This window comes from Lepisma saccharinum, chromosome 17 (genome assembly GCF_977018435.1).
Source record: "Lepisma saccharinum chromosome 17, izLepSacc3.1, whole genome shotgun sequence".
Taxonomy (NCBI): Eukaryota; Metazoa; Arthropoda; class Insecta; order Zygentoma; family Lepismatidae; genus Lepisma; species Lepisma saccharinum.
Genome location: NC_139245.1, coordinates 45,017,233 through 45,041,821, shown reverse-complemented (window position 1 = coordinate 45,041,821; position 24,589 = coordinate 45,017,233). Strand labels below are relative to the sequence as shown.

The following is a 24,589-nucleotide window of genomic DNA, read 5'->3' as shown; positions in this document are numbered from 1 at the left end:
GTGACAGCGTTATAATTGCCGCTGTTATTACTTTCTCTTGCCTGGACTTAAATAGAGCGTATTGTAGACGAAAATACACACACTATTAAAGCATAAATTGCTTTTATATATATATATATATATATATATATATATGTATATATATATATATATATATATATATATTGCAATGCCAATGTTTCCAGACTTTCCGCACATCGTGTACAAAATAACAATAAATCTAAGCATGAATCAAAAGTAAAAAAAGACACTGCTAATGAAAGTTGAAATCCGGCGTGTACTTTACGCCCTCTCCACAAATGATAGCCGTGCATAATTTTAATTCAATTTCTAGTAAACGCATTATCTTACCGAACCACAACTCTTGCGCCTGATTTATTCTTCTTTCACAAAATATGCATAGACATTTTGAGAGCGCACACCACATTGTCAGTATTTAACAATATTTCCACAGCTAATGTATTAGGAGGATTTTTCAGCCTTTTATTTTAAATACAGGTCCAGGGTGGCTACAAACAAGCAGAAATGAAATTCCCTGACTTTTCCAGGTTTTCCAGGACAAAATTTACATTTTTCCCTGACAATTACAAACTAAACTAAATCGATGTTTTTGCAAATGGAAATAATAAACTCATACAGATCCACGTATGGTTTTGTTAAGTACCAATATTATCTTCCATGAAATTGACTTAATTTCTCTATTCTCTATGATTTGAATTCAAAATGCAAAATAGTGAATTTGGAAAATTATTACAATTCACAAGCTAGGGAAGGATTACGGAATGTTGTCATACACAGCAAGTTTAAAATAAAATAAATGAGATAAGAGTGAAGAGTGAATGATTAAGAAATACAATTTGTAATTTATCAGTCTCCTTATACATTCTCAGTATTAAATGTTGATATTTCCACTGAGGTTTGGAACCCTCTGCTTGCAAGAACCATGAGTGCAGACTAATTTTTCGATCCATAAGGCTACTTCTCTCTTCTCTGTACAGCAAACAACTTAACTCTTGCATATAAGAGAAACAATTGAATCGAATAAAATAAAGTGTCATATTTCCTTACATTATCAATGGGATTTCTGCTTCAGTACAGTATATCCAAGTGAAGTACTGCGAAACTGACAACATGCAGTTATACCATCAATGCTGACGAAAAGGGTATGTAGGTATTGGAAATTGAACGCAAGGAATTTATAGAATTGCATTCTATAGGTACCTGATTTAGCTAACCAAACACTAAAACAGGAACACTCTAATAATAAGAGCTTCTGAAAGTTCATATACGAGGGGCATACTGAAAAAGCACCAATGGTGCCTATACACAGCACTAGTGGTCGGAGAGCGACACACACACACATGCAGGCAGGAAGAAGTGGCATGTAGCTGTAATCTGGTACAGTTGCAATGCAGCCGTTTTAGGACAGTTCTAGGTTAAACATTGCAGCTCTCATACAGTCTCCCACCAACGTAGCCTACATTGCATGCTCAGAATTTGGCAAAGAGCCACCAGCAATCGTGTGAGGTGTGCAGACCGGACGTCATGAGTGATGTCAGACAATGGTGCAGACAATTCACGGAAGGCCAATCGAATGTGCACAACCCCATACAATTGAGTACACACGGGCCCTTTGCATCACTTCAGGTGAGAGATCTTGGACCACTCCCTGTTCAGCCATCCTTGAATGTACCGACTTTCAATTATTTGTTTAACTGAAGAGGTTTCTGGCAGGGCAAGGATTTGACAGCTATACTGCGGTAGAGATAGTTCCAGTCTTTGTAGTCAGACACATATACCATGGGCATACAAAATTTAGTGCCATGCTACGACAAATGCCAGAACAACGGTGGTGATTATGCCGAAAATTAGGTTAGGACTCACTGTTACTAATGCAATAAAATACAACTGATATTCATGCTTTATTTATGCCTAATCGGTAGGGACCTTCATATTTTGTTATTTTTTCAAATTGGTGTATTTTCTTATTTTTTACAATACGGTGTTATTTTTCCCAAAATTCACATTTTCAATTTAGCGCATTTTCTGGCAAATATCTGAAATTAAATTATACCTTCATGGTGTCTTTAAACTACTGTTTCAAATTGTAAGTCACATGGCTTACGCCTCTTCGTGAGAGTTTGATATCTTGAAAGTTATTTTGGGAAAGTTATTTTCCATACTCCTTTTTTAATTTTAAGGTAAGGATTTCAGATAATGGAATTTTCCCCATATACATTGAAGGATGCATAATGACCATACGTGGCGAAGCACCCAAAAAATTAAAATCAATCAATCTCACGTGACAGATACCGATCATATTATGGCACCAAAAATTGGCATTATCTTTTTTTGACTTGTTAGTGTTACGTTTCCCAAAATTCGCAATTTTGTTTTAGAACATTTATCTGCCAAATATACTGAAACGTAATACTCCATTGTGCTTTTAAACTATTATTTTAAATTGTAGGTCACATGGTCTACGTATTTTCGTGACAGTTTGATATGTAGGAACAGATTTTTGAGGAAGTAAAAGTAAAGTGATCCCTTGCACTTTTCCATGAAGGTGTATAGTAGGGGTGTGGAGTTAGGGCCCCACACTTTCTTGATCAAGGCTGAAGGTATGGGTGATGTGATCAGCACGCTCCTGGCTACCTTGATCCCTCAAAGTTTCCTCAAGGTACCAGCTTCATATGATGCTGGGTGGGCACCGGAGCAGTTTGAATAGGTTGCAAACATCCCGGTTCTCCCCCGTAGGAGATCGACCATGGGTCTCTCGCATAGTAGTCAGACGACCTAACGACTGAGCTCCATTATTACTCGCTCGACAAACGCCGATGGTGCACACTTAGCTTGGTAATTCAAAACATATTTCGTGCGACAAATACGAAGATGTGGCTCCGTGTGACGGTAGATACGCACTCGATCTCCTGTTAGAACCCTGCCACTTTGCTCTGTGATGCAAATGGTTTAGATAGAAGTTGAAAAAATCGTGGGAAAACCATGATTTAATGTGGCTGTCATAATTATTCCATGTAGTACGTATGTATAACTCTATAGTTTACTCTTGAGTGAAATGTTGGAAAACTTGCATGTTCTATGTACACAAACATGGCCCAGAAAAGACAAGAATGTTCAATTTCATGAAATTTTTCGTTGTTTTAGGACATTTCTTTAAAAAAATCGCTAAAAACTCCAACAATTTGCATTTTATGCCAAATTCACATTATTTCGATATTTCGAATGGGTGAAAAATGTATCCACACATCACTGCACATTTCTAAACACAACTTCGCAGCAATTAATTTTTCACGGTTTTGGCGTTTGCGAAAAAACAATGTCCCTACTAATTGGAAATTACTTTCTGGCCACCCCTTGAATAAATCAGTAGATGGAAAGTGAAAATTTAGCAGGGCTGGCAGAGAAAAGTCAATTCTTGAAGAAAGTGATTTGCTTTTTATGATTGAATGATTCGAGTAAATATGATATTTAAATATTTACGTATTTATTATTAGTATTTTATTTCATAATATTGGACATTAACCTTACTCAGTGAAAGATTAATGACCATCTATCATGAGTTTAAAAAAACAGGACAGAGTGTGGCGTTAATTTCATTGCAATACCAGTGTTGCAGTAAATTTGACATTGGGAGCATGCACTTGTCAATTTTTATAACGTTCACTAATGCAGATGTATGTTTCACTTTTTCGTGATAGTATTCAATATATGTCCCGTTAGGTGGATTCTTCTTGATATCTAAGAATAGTGCAATGTCATTGAAAACATATGTTAACTTGTGCAAAACCAGTAATACGTCAGGATGGTGAAAGGAAACCTTTGTAAGCACTGCTACATTAAATAAGATGAAGTGAGCCAGAAGAGTAATAAAATTCCAGCAGCATATTTGCAGTCTAAAGCTCTTCTTGTTTATGCATGTGATTTTTGTTGGATGTTGCAGTCCACGAAATTTCTGTCGCATGTTGTAGTGAGATACTTTGTCGGGTGGCGATATTCGACAAAAATCGTAGGTATCAACGGAACCTATTTGTTTCCACGTTCCTTGAGTTTGCCCAACAAAATGCCTTACTACGATGTCCGACAACAATCGGATGGCGCCACCCGCTCTTATCCCCTCCATCTGTTGACAAGTCCCCTTTCTACTCCCATACGGACAAGAAAAAAATGACAATTCAATGCATTTTCCACGTAATAATTAGAGGCTTAACCTTTAGTCCCCAGATGATACCATATGGTATCATCAGAGTAAGGTCGTACTCGCCCGATGATACTATATGGTATCATGGTGCTGATTACGAAATGAATGTGCATTTTGGACCTTCATACTCCTATGTTTGGGTGCAGACTCTTGACACACGTCTGGAGCAAGCCTGGGAAATTCATATTGATGACCAACCTCCCCCCTCTCCGCAACATATCCATGCCACATTTCCGAACAGAGTTTCACATTTTGGCTCAATATTCAACTTCTATGGCACCCAGGAACATGAAACATGTTTCAATCTCTTTGGAAACGTCCATTCTTTGAAGAGAATACTAAGGTTTGCGACTTCTCCCCAAAATAGCAGAAGAAGAGGGAGCAAACTCCAGATTTTTGTTGTTTTCTCATTGAAATTCGGGGGTCGCGCCCCCAAACCCCCTTCCTAGGTTTGGCATGCTGAATTGTACACGGTTGCATGCTCTGATGTTTTAGCTGCAAAACAAAACTTATCCGAAGTAGATTGTTCCCATAGTGCCCCAGTTATAACAATTTTCTGAGCAATATGCAAATTACCTATTTTTCGTGAAAAACAGTTTCACATTTTGGCTCATTATTCAACTTGTATGGCACCCAAGAACATGAAACATGTTTCATTCTCTTTGGAAACGTCCATTCTTTGAAGAGAATACTAAGGTTTGAGACTTCTCCCCAAAATGGCCGGAGAAGAGGGGGGCAAACTCCAGAGTTTTTTTCATCATTGAAATTCGGGGGTCGCGCCCCCCAACCCCCCCCCCCCTTCCTCGGTTCGGCACTCTGAATTGTACACGGTTGCATGCTCTGATGTTTTAGCTGCAAAACAAAACTTATCCGAAGTACATTGATCCCATAGTGCCAGAGTTATAACAATTTTCCTCCAAAGAGTGTTCGAATTTAAAATTCCCGCCAAGAAGCCCGGGCGAGAGAAATTTCTCTCTCTCCTCCTGCCATCACTGGTTTCTGGCGCCGTGGTTGTGTTGCGCATAAAAGGGGCCTAAAAGTTGAGGCCGAAACTTACGAACGAGATTTCCTGTTCCCGTGCAGAGTTCCATAACGATATTTAAAAATATATAAAAAAAAAAAAATAAATAAAAAAAAAGTCAACGAAGACGAAATTCCCTGACATTTCCCTGACTTTTTTTGACACCTCAAATTCCCTGACTTTTCCCGGTTTTCCAGGTTTTCCAGGTCTGTCGCCACCCTGAGGTCCTTCTTTGCCATGAAAAGATATGTTTCATACACACAGTTCATCCGATGCTTAGCATTAGACCACCGACCGCATTGTAAAATTAGTCACGTATTGATAAGTAGCAGTAGTACACGGGTTGTTCAAAGTCGAAAGCCGCGTTGTCCATGCAGTAAAAATTTGCTGTGCTTTTGTTTGTTGGAGAAGGGCAGGGTACACAATGTCCGGACCCTCCTCTCGATGGCGTGTCGGTGCAAGCAGCTGCTAGTAAATAACAAATACGACTTATCATTTGTCCTACTTGCATTGGTTGCCAATCTCCCCAGATCATTGTAAACATATTCAGAAATAGCTGTGAATGACATTGCAAAACCTGCTGCCACTACTATTGGGCCCATTAATATTTGCAAAATAAATTCAACTGGTATTTTCAGGGTTCCCATGTATAAATAAAATATATTTCTGGACCTGACTGTAATGTTCTAACTCAGTACAACTCAGCTCGGAAAATATTTTTCGAATGGAAATAAGCGAATATTGGGTGCCACAAGCCGTTTTTTTTTTTTTTTTTTTTTTACCTGTCCGGGCTTATCACAACTTATTGGATGAATAGTGAACCGATGGTATGGGTAATTGAACAAGAATGATGCACAGGAAGAATATACAAAATGGTGTTTAGAGAGCTATTCAAGTTTAGCTCTAAAAGACCTCTAAGACCAGTTACTTGCCTTCACGTTCTCCACGCGTTACGGCTCTTCGATGTTGCAGGGTACGTCCTGTATATTTTGCACCTGTTGCCAAAACAATGAGGGTTATTTTTAGGGCTGAGCCGATATCGGAATGTATCGGTTTGAATTTAATTACCGATACTGGCCGATACTTTTCCGGCATTTTGGTCTTTCACGGACTGAAAACTGAATTTTGTAATAACGCAATACATAATTTAATAATCTGATGTAATTCTTGATTAATTTAATGCAAAAGTGTTGGTAAATTGATATCAATCAATATTTTGAATAACCCTCAAACATAGTGGTTCGGATCCCACTTTAAACTTATTAGCCTTACTGTGCATAAAGTGGACTTAAAAACATCAAATCAATCAATTTTCAAGTATTGGTATCGGTGGAAATCGATTTGAGTATCGGCATCGGTTCAGCCCTAGTTTTTTCTTTTTAATGGATACTTTTAAAAATGAAAATACCACAGTTTTAAGAAACCCGAGAATTGGAAACAACTTCACGGCCCGCCAAGGAGTTTCTTTCATTGGGTGACGCGTGGTCAGCGTACAGAGTTCCATTGCCGCGGCTTCTTCTTTCCAAGTAGATCTATCATTGTCCTCACGAACTTTTGGTGGTTCCATCCGGGAATCGAACCCGGAACCGCTGGAACCAAAAGGCGAGGGTGCCATTTGACTCCACAACCCAACAATAATGATCCACACACTACGAGATGTCGCGTAGTAAACCGCATTTAGAACTTCTACCAGATGGCACAGTTATCTTCATTCTTGGCATATTTGAAGCTGGGTTCTCAAGAACCTATCACACGTCCACGTGACGACTGAAGCAATATGAAGATGCTATTCCAGGAGCTCAAGTAACAGCACACGGTTATCGAGACATCTGAGGAAGGTCGTAACCCTTCCAGCACTTTGCATTTAAAATTAGCCTCCACTTAACAAGGAAGTGGAAGGCCAGCGATCCCATCCCTGTGGGACTGACGTGACAGACTCCCAACTCGATAGACGCCCATAGCTGTCTGACTAGTGCTTCATTCTTGTTGCATATTAAATTAGACGAATTACAACGAAAGGCACAGTGTTGCATGTTACAGTAGTCATGTAAGACGTGTAAAAGAGAGAATGCTTTACGTAAGAAGCTCGTGCTGCAATGTATTAATATTTTCTTCGGAATGATATAGTAAGTGGCGTAATTGATCACAGCCCGCTACTTTTATTACTCCCCAATTGTCTGAAATTAGTCTGTTAAAGAAAATCTGGGATCAATTTAATTAAAAAATATAACATCCCTACAGTCAGTCATGATATATATTATATATATATATATATATATATATATATATATATATATATATATATATATTAAAAAACTAATACTTTACTTGACAGACGTGTCAATACTTGGGTATCATGGGAACATGTTCCTAATATGTTTTAATGAATTATAGTTTATTCATGTATGCTCCACCCAATGCTGCATTGCACAAATCTGATTTTTTGAATTTACACTAAATTTCTGCACATCCTGTGATTTCGTTTTGTAACTTTACTCATAACCTCAGGAAAATTTCACATGTAAGACGATTCGTGGAAACATTCTCAGGGTGGCCACTCTAGAAACTTGATAAAATTGAAGTATAATTCCCGGTTTTCAAGGCGACCTTTCCAAAAATTCAAGGCTACAAGCAGATGTGTTCTCCATCTCAACCCCCCCCCCACCCACCCACCCACCACATACAAATATATTAACAATATAAAGGGTCTGTGCAATTCCAGTTTGTCCAAAAATTCTAATTCAATTAAACGGAACATTGCCATTTCACATCTATAAACACAAGTCCAAAATGTTACGGGATATACTAATCTACGAAAAATTTTAATTTTAAAAGAACTTCAAACTCAAATGTACCTAATCGACTTCAGGATATCTTATCTTGCAGATAGTGCAAAGGAGACTAACAAAATAAACGGATTGAGAGATTTCTGTTTTATTTTCCACGCCGCTATCTTTTCCTTTCCTTCCTCGATTAAAATAAAAGCTAAACTGGGAAAAACTTGCCTCAGGGCAATAATTAATATATATAAATTGAATGGGATTTGGATTAATGAAAGTTGCAATTTTTCACGTCTGCGGAGAAAACTTCACGTAGAATTCCCGGTGAGAAGCCACCCTAATTCTCACTAAATTAATACTGAATTCCTTACCCCAGTGCACAGTTTTGCTTTTCATATTTACACCAGAAATGTGTGAAATTTTTAAGGTAAAGGTAAAAGTTCCCCGTGCATATGGCACCATGCCATGAAGGCACATTTATGGCATGTGGTGGTAGGGTTCCATACATTTTCGATCTCGGTCATTTTGGAGGTAATGTGATCGGCACCACGCTCCGGCCGCCTCTAGTCCTCAGGGTTGGCCCGAGGTACCCATTGATTTGAGGCTGGGTGAGCCCCGAGCTGCTTTATGCGGGGACAAGGCCGGAAATATTTCGACCTTAGGTCACGCACACCGGGAATCGAACCCAGGTCTCTTGCGTGACAGACGCCCTATCAACTAGACCACCGCGGCTCTTTAAAACTTTTTTGAAAGTTTTAAAACGTAAATTAAATTAATTAATGCTCCCTTGTGTAACATTTTGCATAATATCAAATTCCCTTTGCATTACGAGCAAAAAAAACAACATACAAGGGTTTTCTTTACAACTACAGTATAACAACAACAATTACAAATTTTCGATGTCAGAATTTGCTACCCCTCTTCCCAACAGCCTTAGCTGACTTAGTCTACGAACTTTCCGCGATAACAGGAAAAGGAAACGCGTCCAAAGGCCAACGACGCAGGCAGGAGCTAAAGTTCAAAAATAAATTCCAACACACAACAAACCTGGGAGTCGATTAACCCGATCATGGCGTTTGGCATTTTATATTCCAACCATCAAAGCAAGGTCGTCATAAAACGTGGACCCAGATGCTCTAGCCCTAGGATTGGGACCAAAAAATCAATACCTCAGTAGGGAAGTGACCCGTAATAAAATGCAATCACAACCACAAAGCTGGATAATGTCACTGCAGATGCAACGATTATGGGGCCAACATCAAAACAACAATTTCGAAGTCATTTTCCGGCAGCAAGGTTTCATCGGTTAGATATTGTCTGCTCTTCGACTCTTGTTTCGAGGTTGCCTTTGTCTTAATAACAAATTGTTAACCAACAAGGGGATGAATTATTTAATAAACCATCCACCCGTGTGAAAGAACTAGCGTCAAAAAAGATATACAGGGTGATCCGTTTGAGATGTCAGAAAAGTAAACCGTTATATACAGGACGTTAATGAGTACATATCTCTGAGCAGTTTGTTGTAATGCAAGCAGAAAGGATGTAAGTTTCGAATGAGAAGATTCAGCTTCAGCTGTGTGGTGCTAGACAACGAAGGTATTCTCGCCACAACAGCACGCACAGTGTGTCGTGCACACTAGCGCCGTCACGTGGCTGAAGTGTGTAAACCTCCACTCATTCGAAACTTACATCCTTTCTGCTTACATTACAGCAAACTGCTCAGAGATACGTACATTAACCTCTTGTATAGTGCTCGTCCCCAAAGAAACCTCACTTTACTTCAAAGAAAGTTCCGAAAGATCAGTTTTCCCCCTTACAACCATATATCAGGTCCACGTGGAGTCCAGTAAATCCTCCCCTGAAACCTTTCCCACCAATAGCGTCCGTCCAAGAAATGACAGCTCTCGTCAACTCCACGTGGATTAAATGAGATGTTGCTAATTCAGTTTCTTTAGAGATTTTTGAACACGAGGTTGCGATTCTTTATCTTTGCTAGGTCGTGTTATTGTACTGTGCAATTTTTTTAATACAATATAAAGACCGTGGGAGTAAAACGTCGCAGTGAATGAATGGATGTGTAAACACTGCACGCAAAAGCGACAACAGCGCTTTGCCGAAAAGCAGGTGGTGGCTCGAAACCAGAAACGGTTCCGGTCGGCTTCCTCTGGGGTTATGTCAAAGATGCCGAACTGGTGATACTTAGAGGACTTGGGGTATACATAACGGTTTATTTTTCTGACATCTCACACGGATCACCCTGTACTATACGCTCAGGACAAAAACCATATTCAGTAAACTCTAGTTGCAGTTTACATTCGGCTACATTGAACACAAATCATGAAATTAGGCGAGTGGCAGAAGTCCGCGCTGTTGCCACGTCGGAGCACAATCCCGTGTGTTGGGAGGTTTAAGAGAATGAAATATCTCCTTGTAGAGTTTGTCTATGTAATCCATGTGATACAAACTGACAGTATTTGCCCGAAAAGTCAGGAATGACACAAATGTGCCCCAGAGAGGTCGGTCTGACGCTCGAACCGGGCAACGCAGCCCGGTTGACGTTGCCACACAGTGCGCGGGAACCAGCGACTTTTGTCTCGCTTAGCTTTTCCCGAATGTGGCACCAGCGCTATTCTGCCCAGCCGCCTAATTTTGTGGCCGTGCATTTAGTCCCGACCTAAATACATTGTCACGGGCTGCTAATTTAATAACTAACTAATTAACTCAACTGACTCAACTGAGCTGAGCTTAGCAACGCAACAACGAAGAATCTCTCGCCTCACCTGCTGGGCGAATTAAACATTACATGAAATATAATACGGTCAGGATAAGTGCCTAACAGTCGGAGTTACCGAGAATAAACCTAGGAGGATTTGATTTTAAATACCTGAAATGACGTTACATAATACTACGGTGTTTCTGAATATACACACATATATTAAAGCACAGATAAATACACATTACATCTTGCCCTCTTTCACTCGATCTCACATTCATTCTCTCATTCCATGGCATATGGCGACAATATGACAATTACAAAGGTTAGATTAATTACTACTTTGACCATACTCTTGTTATGTCTGGCTACATTGCCTTTTACAATTTATCGTTTAGGATTTTAAGCATAAAGTGAATAATTGTTCCTTGTGCGAACCCCTTCTATCTTTTCTGAAGGTATAAATATATTCAATGAACTATCGTTTGCTGTTAACATAAACTCTCATCTTTAACATTTGATTACTCCGCCGGAAAACAGATGTCTAGGGATGCCATAGCGCTGATTTAAGTTAAGCAATGATTTGATTTACGCAGATTCGCGGTAGATAGTCGTCATCTTTCTCACACACGCACATGGTTGGATCTTACCTTCGCTGCATTCCCTCTGACCTGGGTTGGGTGAAAGTGGTCCTACAGTTTTGGAAGGCCTCCCCACACTCCATCGTTGCACCTCGCGGTTATCCTGGTTGGCGAAAGTGGATCAGTCGGCGGCTCCATCTGGCCTCATCGGATCCTGGCTTCACTCGTTCACTGTCGACTCCATACGACAACTTGCGCAATAATAGGTCAGTTCTTCGCGGTCACTCGTAAGTACCGATATGCGACTTGGGCGATGAGACGAACATACGCGATGAGCCATTCGCGGTTTCACATGAATATCAAATGTTATTAACTTTCACTACTTTGGACGTTGTTTCGGACGATTGACACAGGTGGACGTGTCTGGCGTTATTCTCACATAACCACACGTATGTGCACGGATGCGTTGACGGCAAGGGGAGTAACGACCCCCTGGTTCTATTCTGCTCTACTCCATGGCTCTGAAACACTCACTCGAGGAAAAACAAATCCAGACCTCGAGTCTGCTTGCAACTCGCAGCTCGGTCGCGCGTAGCTCACACTCCGGTGGCGATTGTAGGCAAAACTGTGCAAAACTGTTTCAAATCATCCCTTTTATTCCAGATTTGAACGTAGTGACGCGCTACCCTCTATGATCAGGTGCTTGTTTATTGTTTCTGGTGCTTTGACCGTTGTCCTCCTATCCTGGTCAATGCTCACTCCGGTCCTTAACCTTTGGTAGCAGCCCCTCGCGCAGAGATTAGGCTAACTCTTCCTCCATTGTAGTCGGTCACGAAAAGCAAAGGCATCTCAGTAGGGTAGCTTCTCCCTTTCAATTCAGCGATGAATCTTTAATAATTCATAACTCCCGTAGTTCTGTTCTGATTAGGCTCAAATCTTGGAATCAGTACTTTCATGATGTGTTCCTCCGCTGGTTGAAATCTCATCAAATTCGGTCCATTGGTTTAGAAGTTGCATTTTTCTTGTTATTCCCATAAGAATGCATGTAAATCCGAATTCGGGCGAAAAACGGTGGTTGAGCAATCTAGTGTTGGCTAAGGCAGTTCGCTAGACACCTGTATTCGCGACGGATATTAATATTACCAATTGCAATTAATTCCTACTAACGGGCAATTAGATTAATTACTTGTCACTCAATATTTGACCGTTATAACATTACAAATTTCGTTCATGGTGAAACCTCAGCTTCTGCTTCGGTGAACCTAAAGTTTGAAATGCCCATAGAAAGTTATCGCTGTTAGAATCATTCGTTGAGTTAAAAGTTTTGAAAAGTTAAAATTAAGGCGAAGAGTGACAGTTTCGCAGCAGGTGGGCATCTATTTCAATATCGTCGGAATGGGCACTGCTATTTTTCAAGAGATTATTAATTTCTCCAAATGTTGCAAACTGAAGCATTTTATAAAGTTGATTATTAAGCTAGATACGAAGTTTGAAAAATATGACGAATAAGAATTTTCAGAATCCCATGTATTCTTCTTTGAGAAAAAACGCAACAACTTCAAGTTGCGGCTAATCAAATATAGTTTCGATTTTCCCTGCCTGCCAATCAAATCTCTACCCTGTCCCCTTTCCGTTCATGTGTTTTTCTACGCCATCAGAAGCTTGTTATTCCCAAGAGAACAAGTAAAACAATACTCCCATAAGCGTAATGTTACGTTTTCTCCTCATACGACCATCCAACCCACAGACATCTCATTCCTCGGCTCACCGTGGGAGGAGCAGTTTACGGCCGTCGCGTCTGGCTGGACACAAACTTTTCCCCCTTCCCTTAAGATGCCGAAACATTCAGTGTCATTACTAACCCCAATTCAGGCCTCCCCGACGACGTAGTGGTCACTTCGTCGCCTTTACTCAAGGGGTCCGGGCTCGATATCCGATTGAGTCTCAGTGGTTCTTAAAACAAACTTGGGACATGCTTTTGCTTTGAAGAAAAGGCACCAATGGATGAAATGATATTTTAAGTGTGGTAAAAATGTAACTAACCATCTGACAACTGATATTGTACATGGAAATCAGGGCCTGTTCCTCTTTTCGACGCCTAAGAAACAGACAATCTCGAACAATCATTCCCATTCATTCGTCCCGATAAAAACGTCACAACGGACGAGCACAAAACACGTGCTAAACGATAATGCCACATTCTTCCGCAGACATCCAATCAAGTAAATTCCTCGAGAGCGACGCGCACGCAATCTCGTGACAAGCCGTCCTTAAGGAGATCGACTTCCATTCGTTAGAATTACCAGGACGGCCCGCTCAATTGCTGAGAACAGAATGGTTAGCAAGGCGACGCCCAGGCAGTGATGTTCTCAGCAGGGAATTTTCCAAAGAATGGGGAATTTTGGAGCCGAAAATTACAGGACAGGAAAAAAAGGGAGAAGAAACATCCAAAAGTGTGCAAGAAACGGGAAAATTAGGCGTCATACATACTACACACTACATAATTGCTAATTTCCGGCTCACGGTTGCTTCAGTTATACATCTTTTAGTGGAGTATACAGGAAGAGGATGAAACATTGTACTTTGTTTCAATCTGAACTCAGCTGATTAACTGATGATAAGTGTACGCTTTTGTATACTTGCTTACACGCCCGTATGTGTAAGAATGAGAATGTATGTGTGAGTGCGTGTGTGTAATATAAACTGTACTGCCTTTTACTTTTGTGTGTGAAAGAGTGAGCATGTGTCTGTGTCTATAAATTGTATACTTTTTAATTTCCTTTTGAGATAATGTCGAAACATATGGTTAAGTGGAATTGGCATGAATACGAAGCCGAAATAAATAAGCTTTCAAGATATAAGTTTAATCCCTACTGAAGCCTCAAAGTAAATTTTGTAAATTTAATGTGTAATGAAAAGGAAATGAATTATCCACCCCCAATTATAACATAGCGCTAATCTTTTTTTGCGACTCGTCCCCATAGAAGTGTGTAAAAGGCCTAATTTGATACTAAAACCGTCTTAAATTGTTTGAACTCCCCACATAGACAGATATTTCTGGATAAATTTTCAAATAAGTAAGTGTCTTTTCTATTCATTGTCTGTGAAGGAGGGAATTTTTAGTTCAAAAGGGGAATTTGTTGGAATGTGATAGGGAAATTTCCCTCTGGGTTAGGAACATCACGCTTGATCATTAACCCACGTGCTTTTCCCAGCTCCTCCGGCGCTTCCTCTTTGGTCGTGGATTCAAGGATTGCCTTTTCGCTTTTCGCACCCGCCCCGTTGGAAAAACATCCGCTCCCATCAGGCAGAGGGACCAGCTGCCACGCGCCGTCAGCCTTTCGGGGAAGTTCTTCCAAGCAATTTCCATTGCTAACGAAAGGAAGATCGATTTTTCTGTTGAAAATTCAACTTTTAGATGTTACTTTCGGTGGAAACAAACATTAAGGAAACATACTACAGGGTGAGTCATAAATATGTATTCATGTTTGAAGTAAATGTAGTATGTTTTGTACAATGTAGATGGAAATGGTTATTGGTAAACTTTAAACTTCATTTCATCATTTCTGATCGCTGGGGGAGGGGTGGGGACTTTTGCGATTTTCCACTACTAGTAGTTTTCTAACAACTGGCCAAAATTTAGCTTTTACGGAATTAATCCCGACATGAAACCTTTATTGACTGGGCTAATGAGACTAACCTGAGTTATAGTTACATGTTTCAAAAGGTAACTACTTATACTCATACTCTGTTCCCTTTATCTCTGGAGCAAGGTCGCGCATAGCGGCAGAGAGGGGGGGGGGGGTCGAGTGGGCAGAGCTAAGTAGTAGGCTGGTAACTGCAATCGATTTCCCCCTCCACGCAATCCCGTTCCCTCTCACGTGTTCATCAGTGGAGTCGTCTCGCGCCACTACTTGCGCAGAGACTTTTTTCCGTTCGCTTGCTCCAGAGTATACACTTACCGTTAGTCGAAAACAATACGAGTGTTACTTCCAAATACCGGACAAGACCCTATACCCGACGCCGAAAACTTCCCCATCAAGAACGGGCAACGTGCGATTCTTGTGTTTCGAGCTGGAGACACGAAACTTCAAAAATCAAGCCTGTCAGGTGTACTACTCCACCGCACTACCCGAAAAGACGATTAACAAGATCGGGCAGTGATTCCCTGCCACAAAACGATGCACCTTCGTAACATCCCAGCAAGACAGAGTGCCAACCCAGCGTCGGTGCTTTTGAAGTTCGTGTGTCAAGCAAGTCGGAGGAAGAACGTGACAGGAGAATGAAGCCATAGAGTCGGTCGGTACAGAACGGGCCAGGCACCTCACCCCACTTCCAGTGGAGGAATGTTACGAGGCAAAAAGTGCTGTTAACACAGTACATTCTGTGAAAGACGGGCATCCAAGGGACACAAGTAAGTTCACGTTTCGTTCTCACATTCTACCGTGGTTTGTGTTCACAACTGAAACGTAACGTAAGCTTGTTTTTGAATCACTTGGTAAGGAGTAGCCGAAATTTCTAAATCCAGAACCCATAAAATTTATTACACCATACACCAAGAGCTAGTCGGTAAGGCGTCTGATTACCACGAGGGAGACTCTGATCGATTCTGGGATGGGTGATCTTGGAAGGGAATATCTTTAAGCTAATGAGACTAAGTTTCATCCAGCCTCTCATAAAGGGTTTATCCCGGGGGATAATGTCGGCCGGGATGTATGGCGCTGATCACACCACCTGCATATCTCCCCTCACCCCATATGCTTAACGTCATGTTGTAATGAGCAGGGGGTAGACAAAACTTTCTGTTTAATTCCAACTGTTGGACATCTTGAGTAGCTTGGGTTAGTCACATTTGGTTCCTTTAAAATAGGAATTGTAGCTTTACTGTCGACGCGATTCGAACAGGGTTCGGTCCCGGATTATCAGACAGATTAATTCGATGTTAGTGTCTAACGTTTACCATTCCCTGATGTTGAGAGCAATGTATGCGCTCGAAACGTTGGACACTAAACTCGAATTACTCTGGTTGGTTCCTTCCTCCCTCCCTCTTTTGGGCCGAAAACAAATTCAAAAGCTTCATATGAGCGAGAACCCCGCCAACCTGCTTTCCGGGAACAAATTTGTTCGACATTAACATGTTTCGACAATTACATTCTCCAAGCTTCGAAGGTTATTTAACAGTAAATTTCTGTCTTGCTAAATGTTCCTTGTATTCTCGGAAACACAAGACTAGAAACCAAACGCAAAAGTAACGAACGCAGCCATCGTGGCTTTTAACAGCAGCATTCGGACGGACCTCGAAAACCTAACAATAGTATTGGGATTGTTTAACCCCTACGAGAAAACAGACGGATTATCATCACAGAAGGTGAGGAACATAAACATTCCTCTCAACCATCGACGCTTTTTACGTCAATTAGTCTTGCGAACAATACGTTCTTGCACTGTAATAGTATCCAATCGTGACTCTTGGTCCACGGTGTCTTCCTATGTGCTAAGTGCAGGCAAGTGCAAAGATAATAGTAGGAAAATTATTCATCACTATTTTGATTCTGTTTTTCATTCTACATCGTTCATTGTTTTAAGAAATGGAATTATGTTGTTGCAAAGCAAAAGTTATCCTCTGTTTATTTACGCTTAGATAGGGGAATGTTTCCCCGTATACACTGAAGGGTGCAAAATGGCCTAATGTGCCGAATCACCCAACATTTTTAATTCATTCAATCAAAAAATCAATTTCAATTCATGACCATCACATTGTGGAAAACAGACCGAATGAAAATGATGGAGGACAATCCGTGTGCTATTTCTTTTGCCATTGAGTGTACAATCCCACATGATGATACAGAAACACCTTCACACGCGAACTATTCTATTTCCACAATCGGAAGTGAGCGCCTCGATAGTCCACTTCATGAATTCCAGGGGTATTTCAAGGTGTCTACCAAAATAACTAATCCAAAATTCTTGACTATTTTCATGACCTTTTTCGAACATGTATTTAATCGCATCCTACTTAGATATAGTTGGAAATTAAGAAAATATTTTTTTCTTCAATGAAAGACCCCTACCACAAGGCTGGTTAAGATGAAAAATGAAGCTGTACTTTCACAAGAGATTTAGACTTGCTTTCATTATTATTGCTTCTAAAAAATAATGCTTCAGACTTCATCCCGGATGGGTTGGTTGGTTGATTTGGTGGTTTAAGTCCACATTATGCACAGTAAGGCTAATCGGGACTGGACCTACAGTTTAAAGTGGGATCCGAACCACTATGTGCCTCTACCGGGTATCGAACCCGGGACTCCTTGATTACAAGGCGACGACGCTAACACTGCGCCATCGGGGAAGCCATCCCGGATGGAGAATGGCAACAATACATTATTATTTTTACAAAACTTCACAAATATATGTAATTCTTAAGGGAAAAAAAAGAAAAGAAAAAAATCATTAACCACAACTTAATACAATACTAGATTTCCAAACATTCAATTTTATCAAATTCCAGTACAGGCATATAACAATGTAAATTCACTATACTGTAAAAAAAAATTGCAAAAATTCTTGACCGCAAGCATAATTTCTTGACTTTTCCTTGACTTTCTTGATACTCTTAACTGGTAGACACCCTGTATTTCATTCAATTTATTTTTGTCCTCTTGTCTTTATTACATGTGACAATGTTCGGACTCGCCGACGGACAATTTTCGCATCCACACCACTGCGCGTCTCTGCATTAGCAAAATTTCCGCATAAAGATCCGAAATGAATGCTGTTAATATCAACTCGGCACCCGAGCACACGCGTATAATAACGGCCAATTATCGCATTTCGAGTGAACCAGCCGCCACACCCAACGAAGCACAATCGACATTGGCAACCAGAGAACCCCACGAGAGTTCCTCCACTCCGGGGTAATTTGCGACTGCCAAGACCAAACAATCGATCGCAACAGCCTCCATTGACACCGGCCGTCGGGCAAACTTTCCCTACGACGTTTCTCACTCACTCGTTTAGTAAGACAGGAGAACGGGGATCAATACGCAGGATCTGCCTTTCTACGGCAGCATCCCGCTGGATAGGCTGCACGTGAAGATCCCTCCATATGTACGACGGTCTCTTCTTAAGTTAGCTCTACCAGATGTAGGTAGCGTTCCTATTCGCTTCAGATTCCACTTGACCTTGAACCTACACAACAGTCTCATTTGCGAAGGTCTAAGAATAGACCGTGTAGGCCCAAGGACCGTATCTCTCATTTACTCGTATATTAATACGAGGCGTATTCGTAAAGTAAGTACCGTTTGCAAATATTGCCGCTGTAGAGATGCAGTCGCGACCGTGTGAGTTCTCGCTGACGTCCTTCATCTGTTAGTTAGCCACAGGCACGCGTGGGAGCAGGTCATGTTTTTATTTCGTAGTTTTCTGAAGGTTTGATATGTTCAAGAAAATCAACCGGCCCGCCGACTGTGACGTCCGGTCTGTGATTTGTTTTCTCAATGCAACAATGGTAGAATTCTTGCCTAGAGGACAGACCACCAACAAAGATGCCTGCTGTGACACATTAATCCGGCTGCGTCGTGCAATTAAAACAAAAAAAAAGACGCGGAATGCTTAGCGAAGGCATTGTGCTGCTTCACGACAATGCTCGTCCGCATACGGCCCAACAAACTCAAAATGTCATCACGTCATTCGGCTAGGAACAATTTGTCCATCCGCCAACAGCCCTGACTTGGCACCAAGTGACTACCATCTCTTTCTTCGTCTGAAGAAGTTTCTTGCTGGTCAGCGTTTCGACGAGGATGACGACGTCGAAGCAGCAGTTCATGGATGGCTTTCGTCACAAGCGGGAACATTCGATGATGATGATGGGATACAAAAAAACTAGTGCCACGCTACGACAAATGCTTGAACAATGTTGGAAACTACGTAGAAAAGTAGTTTAAGGTCTGTAGAATGCAATGCAAATAAAAAAAAGGTACGAAACTATTATACTTTATTTTTTACACCCTTTCGGTACTACTTTCCGAATACGCCTCGTATATACTCGTATATATGGGGCATTCCATGGCAAAATGCCCTGAACCTCAGTAACTTTATCCTATCTTGTGAGTGAACAATCTAAAATTGTTATTTGCATAAAAATTCAAATACCAGGGTTGGGGAGTAAGTCATGGCAACCCAGTAATAATTCGACAATCGAAGGATGTATTAAAAATGTGTTAAATACAACTGAAAGAGTATCCATTATGGGTATTTTGTTGGTAGTTAATATATAGCTGTTTTCTGAGAAAAAAAAAAAACTATGCGTGATGTAAAAATGGATTTCATTTTTGGAATCAGCATGCTCAAATTATTCAGGCACAACAGTCATCTGCGAGTCATCCAAACCCATGCAGGTCGTTGTTATCTATTTTTCACTCACAGAGCGAGGGGGGAGGAAATGGAATGAGAGAGAAGCAACGACGAGAAAAGTGATAGTGAGAAAGGACGAAGGAATGATCACAGAAAGAAAGGCATAGAAAAAGAGAAATATAAGATTTGCAGCTTTGACTACCGAAGCAGGTCCCACCTGAAAATTCAGGATATTAGCTTTCTGTCCCTCCAAACAAAATTAAAAAAGAGATGGCAAAATGACACGTTTCCAGATCTTCTTTTGTACCAAAAATTATTACTAGCTCATCTCAAGCTCGTGGGATCCGAATTGCTGGAACACGCTTGCACACGAAATCGAACCCAAGTTCCAGCAACAGTAAAAGGAAGTCAATCAATCAACCAAAGACAGTACGTATTATCAAAGGGGGAAGAGAAATATCACAATAGCACAATTTGATCTATGAAGAAATGATAAACTGAAAAGGATGCAAGTAGAAGGAAACTGTATGTAGGAACGATTTTATTTTCCTCTCCAATGGAAATACAATTTCTCAATCAAAGGCAACAATTCCAAGAGCGTGTGTAAAACTGTACCAAATTACTTGCAGAATGCTAATCTTGCCTCCTTGCTACAGGTCTTTATGATACAATAGACAAGCGTGCTTCTTTCTCAAGCGAGTTCTTATCGGCACTCAACTATCGAATTTCTGACGGACCGGCCCGTTACAGACACCACTTATTATTTCCTCCGCCCTTCTAATGACCCCCCATTAGCAAACCGATGCAGGGATTCATTTACACTTCGCTTCTTCAGATCTCTCCATCTCTCCTCTCGCTTGCGGATGCTGTAAAGCAATTCCCTCAGCATCCATTCTGCTTCCGGAGAAATTCGATACGCGTTAACAGACTGCTTATAGGGGACCATGCATCCTGCTCCGTGAAATCGATAGCTTCTTTCTTTAAAAATGCATGCCACCCTTAAACTTCTTCTGAAGGTCTTTTCTTTGGTGGAAGAGGGTCGATTTTTCTTCCAGCATATTCAGGACGACAACCCGAAGGCACTTTGCTTAATTATTCGTAGAAAACTGAAACAATTTCGCGAACGTTGTTAGTGCAATGAGCAGATTTATCCTGAGCAGAGTGTGGTGGTGGGATGCGAGAGCAGACGTTCTTTTCATCTGGTGCGCTTGCTCTAATTTGCGGCCGAACTGAATCCATGAAAACTTGATGAACAGACTCATTTCGGTAAACCTGGTGATGCCGTTAACTATTTAAAAGGAGTGGCTGCATCTATCTCAAAAGCGAACTGCGTTTTTTAGCCAATGCTTTTGGTAGGAAGACCCTAATGTGACACGCAGTCTATAACGTTCTATCTTCCAGGAGCCATAACGATCCATCTGGAAGGTTCCACACCACGTGAGAATCGAGGAATGGCAAGGGATTTTCTCATGATTACCTACTTTAAGCGGATCTAAGTTATCCAGACACTCTGATCTATGAAGTCATGAATTAGAAAGTGTAACGAAAGCTTGAAGTATGGCTGGTACTGAGAAATAATATGCAAAAGTAGAGCAATCCCCTATGCATTACATCGTGTCATGCAGCACATAGAGGGTGTGGAGGTACGGACCCTTGCATTCTCGATCTCGGCCATATTGGAGGTGACATGATCAACAGCACACTCCTGCCACCTTTAGCCTAGTGATGGGCATTAGTCGACTAATTATCGATTATTAAAACCATCGAAAAATAACATTGTATTAAATTGTACAAATCAGAGCATGTTTCAATGATTCCATAACAGCAATTTACTTCTGAATGTAGAGTAGCATCATTTTCAGAACATCTCGAGCAGACTGAACGAATCAAGCGAGCGAGCCTGAGCGAGATAGCGATAGGTGAAGTTGGGTTGAGATGACGTCAGCGGCTCACTTGTTGATTGGAGACTTCGGGAGTTATGACTCTTTCCCAAGCTGCAAATGCAAATAATCAGATATGTTACAAAAATAATCTCGCTCTACCATGCTGGAAATGTCCTTTCAATACAAAATCACGGGTTTCTTTTCCAGAGGGCACATTTCGGCAGTGCACATTGGCCGATCTGACAAAGTGGGGCAGCTGACGTTATTTAGATGTGTTCCTCGTGCGTATGGCGCTTCCGAAACAGCCACCTTCCTACGTAAGACTTGAAAAACAACCGATAGGGAGTGCTATTTCCATCGCAACATGCTTGCTGAGTACTCGAGGCATGTCACCTTTATCGGCGAGTGCTAACAGCTTCCACGCCCTCTCATCCCATTGTTGATAAGAAATCAGAGCCACTCGTCACTTCCTCCGACAGCCTCTATTAGTCATGCGTACAAATTCTAGTGCTAACTAAACAGTCTAGTTCTGTGATTCTTCGACCTTCACCCTCATTTCCTCTACAAGCTTCTTTTTTTTCACAAAAACAAACTGCTGTTCTCTGCAAGCTTTATGCAGAGATACGTCAATTTAAACTTTCCCAAACATTTTGATTGATTGACTTGCTTCATTTTACTTCGCTTTTGTGCCACTTCTGGCTATAATTGAGAAGATAGGGATGAGTGATGATATGATGAAATTGATGAATGGACACTCACAAACATGCATGCGCAGGCCGGGAATTGAACCCGGGACCTCTGCGTCCCAGCGCGATTTTAGGTCCGCGGCGCTCTCAACTGAACTTAACAAATTTTCGGTCCGACACCCTACCCCCCCCAAAATAGCCAAATTCAATTTGGTAAGGTAAAGTTTCCCGTGCATATAGCACCGTGCCAAGAAGGCACAATTAAGGGATGCTGGGGGTAGGGCACCACACATTCTAGATCTCTGCCATTTTGGAGGTGGTGATGTGATCAGCAACACGCTCCGGCTGACTTTAAATCTAACCCTCCCCCCAAAGTACCAATTGATTTGAGGCTGGGTGAGCCCCAGAGTCGCTTTATGCGGAGACAAGACCGGAAAAAATGCCGACCTTAGATCTCCCACCCCGGGAATCGTACCCGCGTCTTCCCCGGGGCAGCCAGACGCCCTACCAACTTGACCACCGCGGCTCTTCAATTCAATTTGGAGGTATTTTCAAAAATAGCCACTTACGTTATTAGTTTCTGCTAACGATTCTTTTTAAAAAAAATACAAACCACAATAAAATTACAAAACTGTGGAAAAAATGCTGTGGGTTAGGCGTGATACACGAGTCTGCCATTGGGTTGCATAAGTATTACCAAGAAAATTGTCCGTCACCATTCTCTTTGTTTTACGCAAAGTGAGTGACAGGTATTTGGAACAAAATGCCAAACAAGCTGCTGATAACATTTGCAACAACTTAAGTAAAAATCCATTCCTTAAAAGCGCGTAGGATGTAAGAGAAAAACGAATGAAAATAGTCGATATAATTTGCTGAGCAATACTTCTGCACTTCACTGTACGAGATGTTGGTAAGACTAAGCACGAATACAATGAAAGTGTCAGTGCTCATGATATGCAGACTCAAGCCAAACTGCTTGGAAAGAGCAAAAAAAACAACTATGTTGTTCATTTGTATTCCAGCCAAGGATGTCACGCATACACTTCGCTTGGACACTGCTTAATGTCGGCAGACAGTTTCTACTCTTAGATTAGCTGCGACGCTCAGAACATACGTATGAGAAGGGACAGAGAGGGGAGCAACACACACAATAATAGCCATGTCTTCTCTAGGACCAAAGACCAGGTGTTCGAGATTAATTGCACTGTACAATTAACCTGCGTTTCAAGAAGATTGTGGTTGTTGATTTAGTCTACTTAATGTCGCATTCGCTCCTCTTGGATAATCACAGCGATGGGCATGATTGGTGATAACTAGGGCTAGGATTTTTATGACCTAAAAATCACCATAATATACAATATAAAATATGCTCTTATGACCTAAAATTGTACAAAATATGAACTATAATTTAAAAAATACGCCCTTATAACTGGACTATTTCAAACATCAATATCTAAATGCTCAGATATTTTCACATATGTACTATTTTTAGTTCACTTTATGGGCGCAATACACAATGAATACTTTCTCTAAATTTTCAAACAAAAATAAAAAAGATCTTGCTACAGTGAAAAAAAAACTCGAGTAAACATGGGAGTAAGAACGAATCCACTTCGAAAATTACTGTATATTTCTTAAAAATTCAAAAATATGCTGAATATGACCAAACATCCATCAAAATATGCTCAATATGCTGAATATGACCGAAAATCCATCAAAATATGCTCTATATGCTGAATATGACCGAAAATCCATCAAAATATGCTCTATATGCTGAATATGGCCGAAAATCCATCAAAATATGCTCAATATACTGAATATGACCGAAAATCCATCAAAATATGTTCTATCACGTAGAAATGGCCAAATATGCCAAAATATTATAACTGGACTGTTTCAAACATCAATATCTAAATGCTCAGATATTTTCACATATGTAGGGTCTTCCCGATGGCGCAGTGGTAGCGTCCTCGCCTTGTAATCAAGGGGTACCGGGTTCGATACCCGGTGGAGGCACAAGTAGTTCGGATCCCACTTTAAATTGTAGGTCCAGTCCCGATTAGCCTTACTGTGCATAAAGTGGACTTAAAACAACAATTCAATCAATCAATCAATTTTCACATATGTACTATTTTTAGTTCACTTTATGGGCGCAATACATAATGAATACTTTCCCTAAATTTTCAAATAAAAATAAAAAAGATCTTGCTACAGTGAAAAAAAAAAAACTCGAGTAAATATGGGAGTAAGAACGAATCCACTTCGAAAATGACTGTATATTTCTTTAAAATATGCTGAATATGACCGAAAATTCATCAAAATATGCTCTATATGCTGAATATGACCGAAAATCC

General features: G+C 40.7%; 1 protein-coding gene across 9 annotated transcripts in view; it reads right to left on the bottom strand.

Annotated features, from left to right (window-relative positions):
• The window catches only part of pnut (septin 7-like protein pnut), a 244,743-nt gene that overhangs the window by 81,350 nt on the left and 138,804 nt on the right, over positions 1-24,589 (bottom strand). The gene's annotated exons all lie outside the window — the stretch shown is intronic.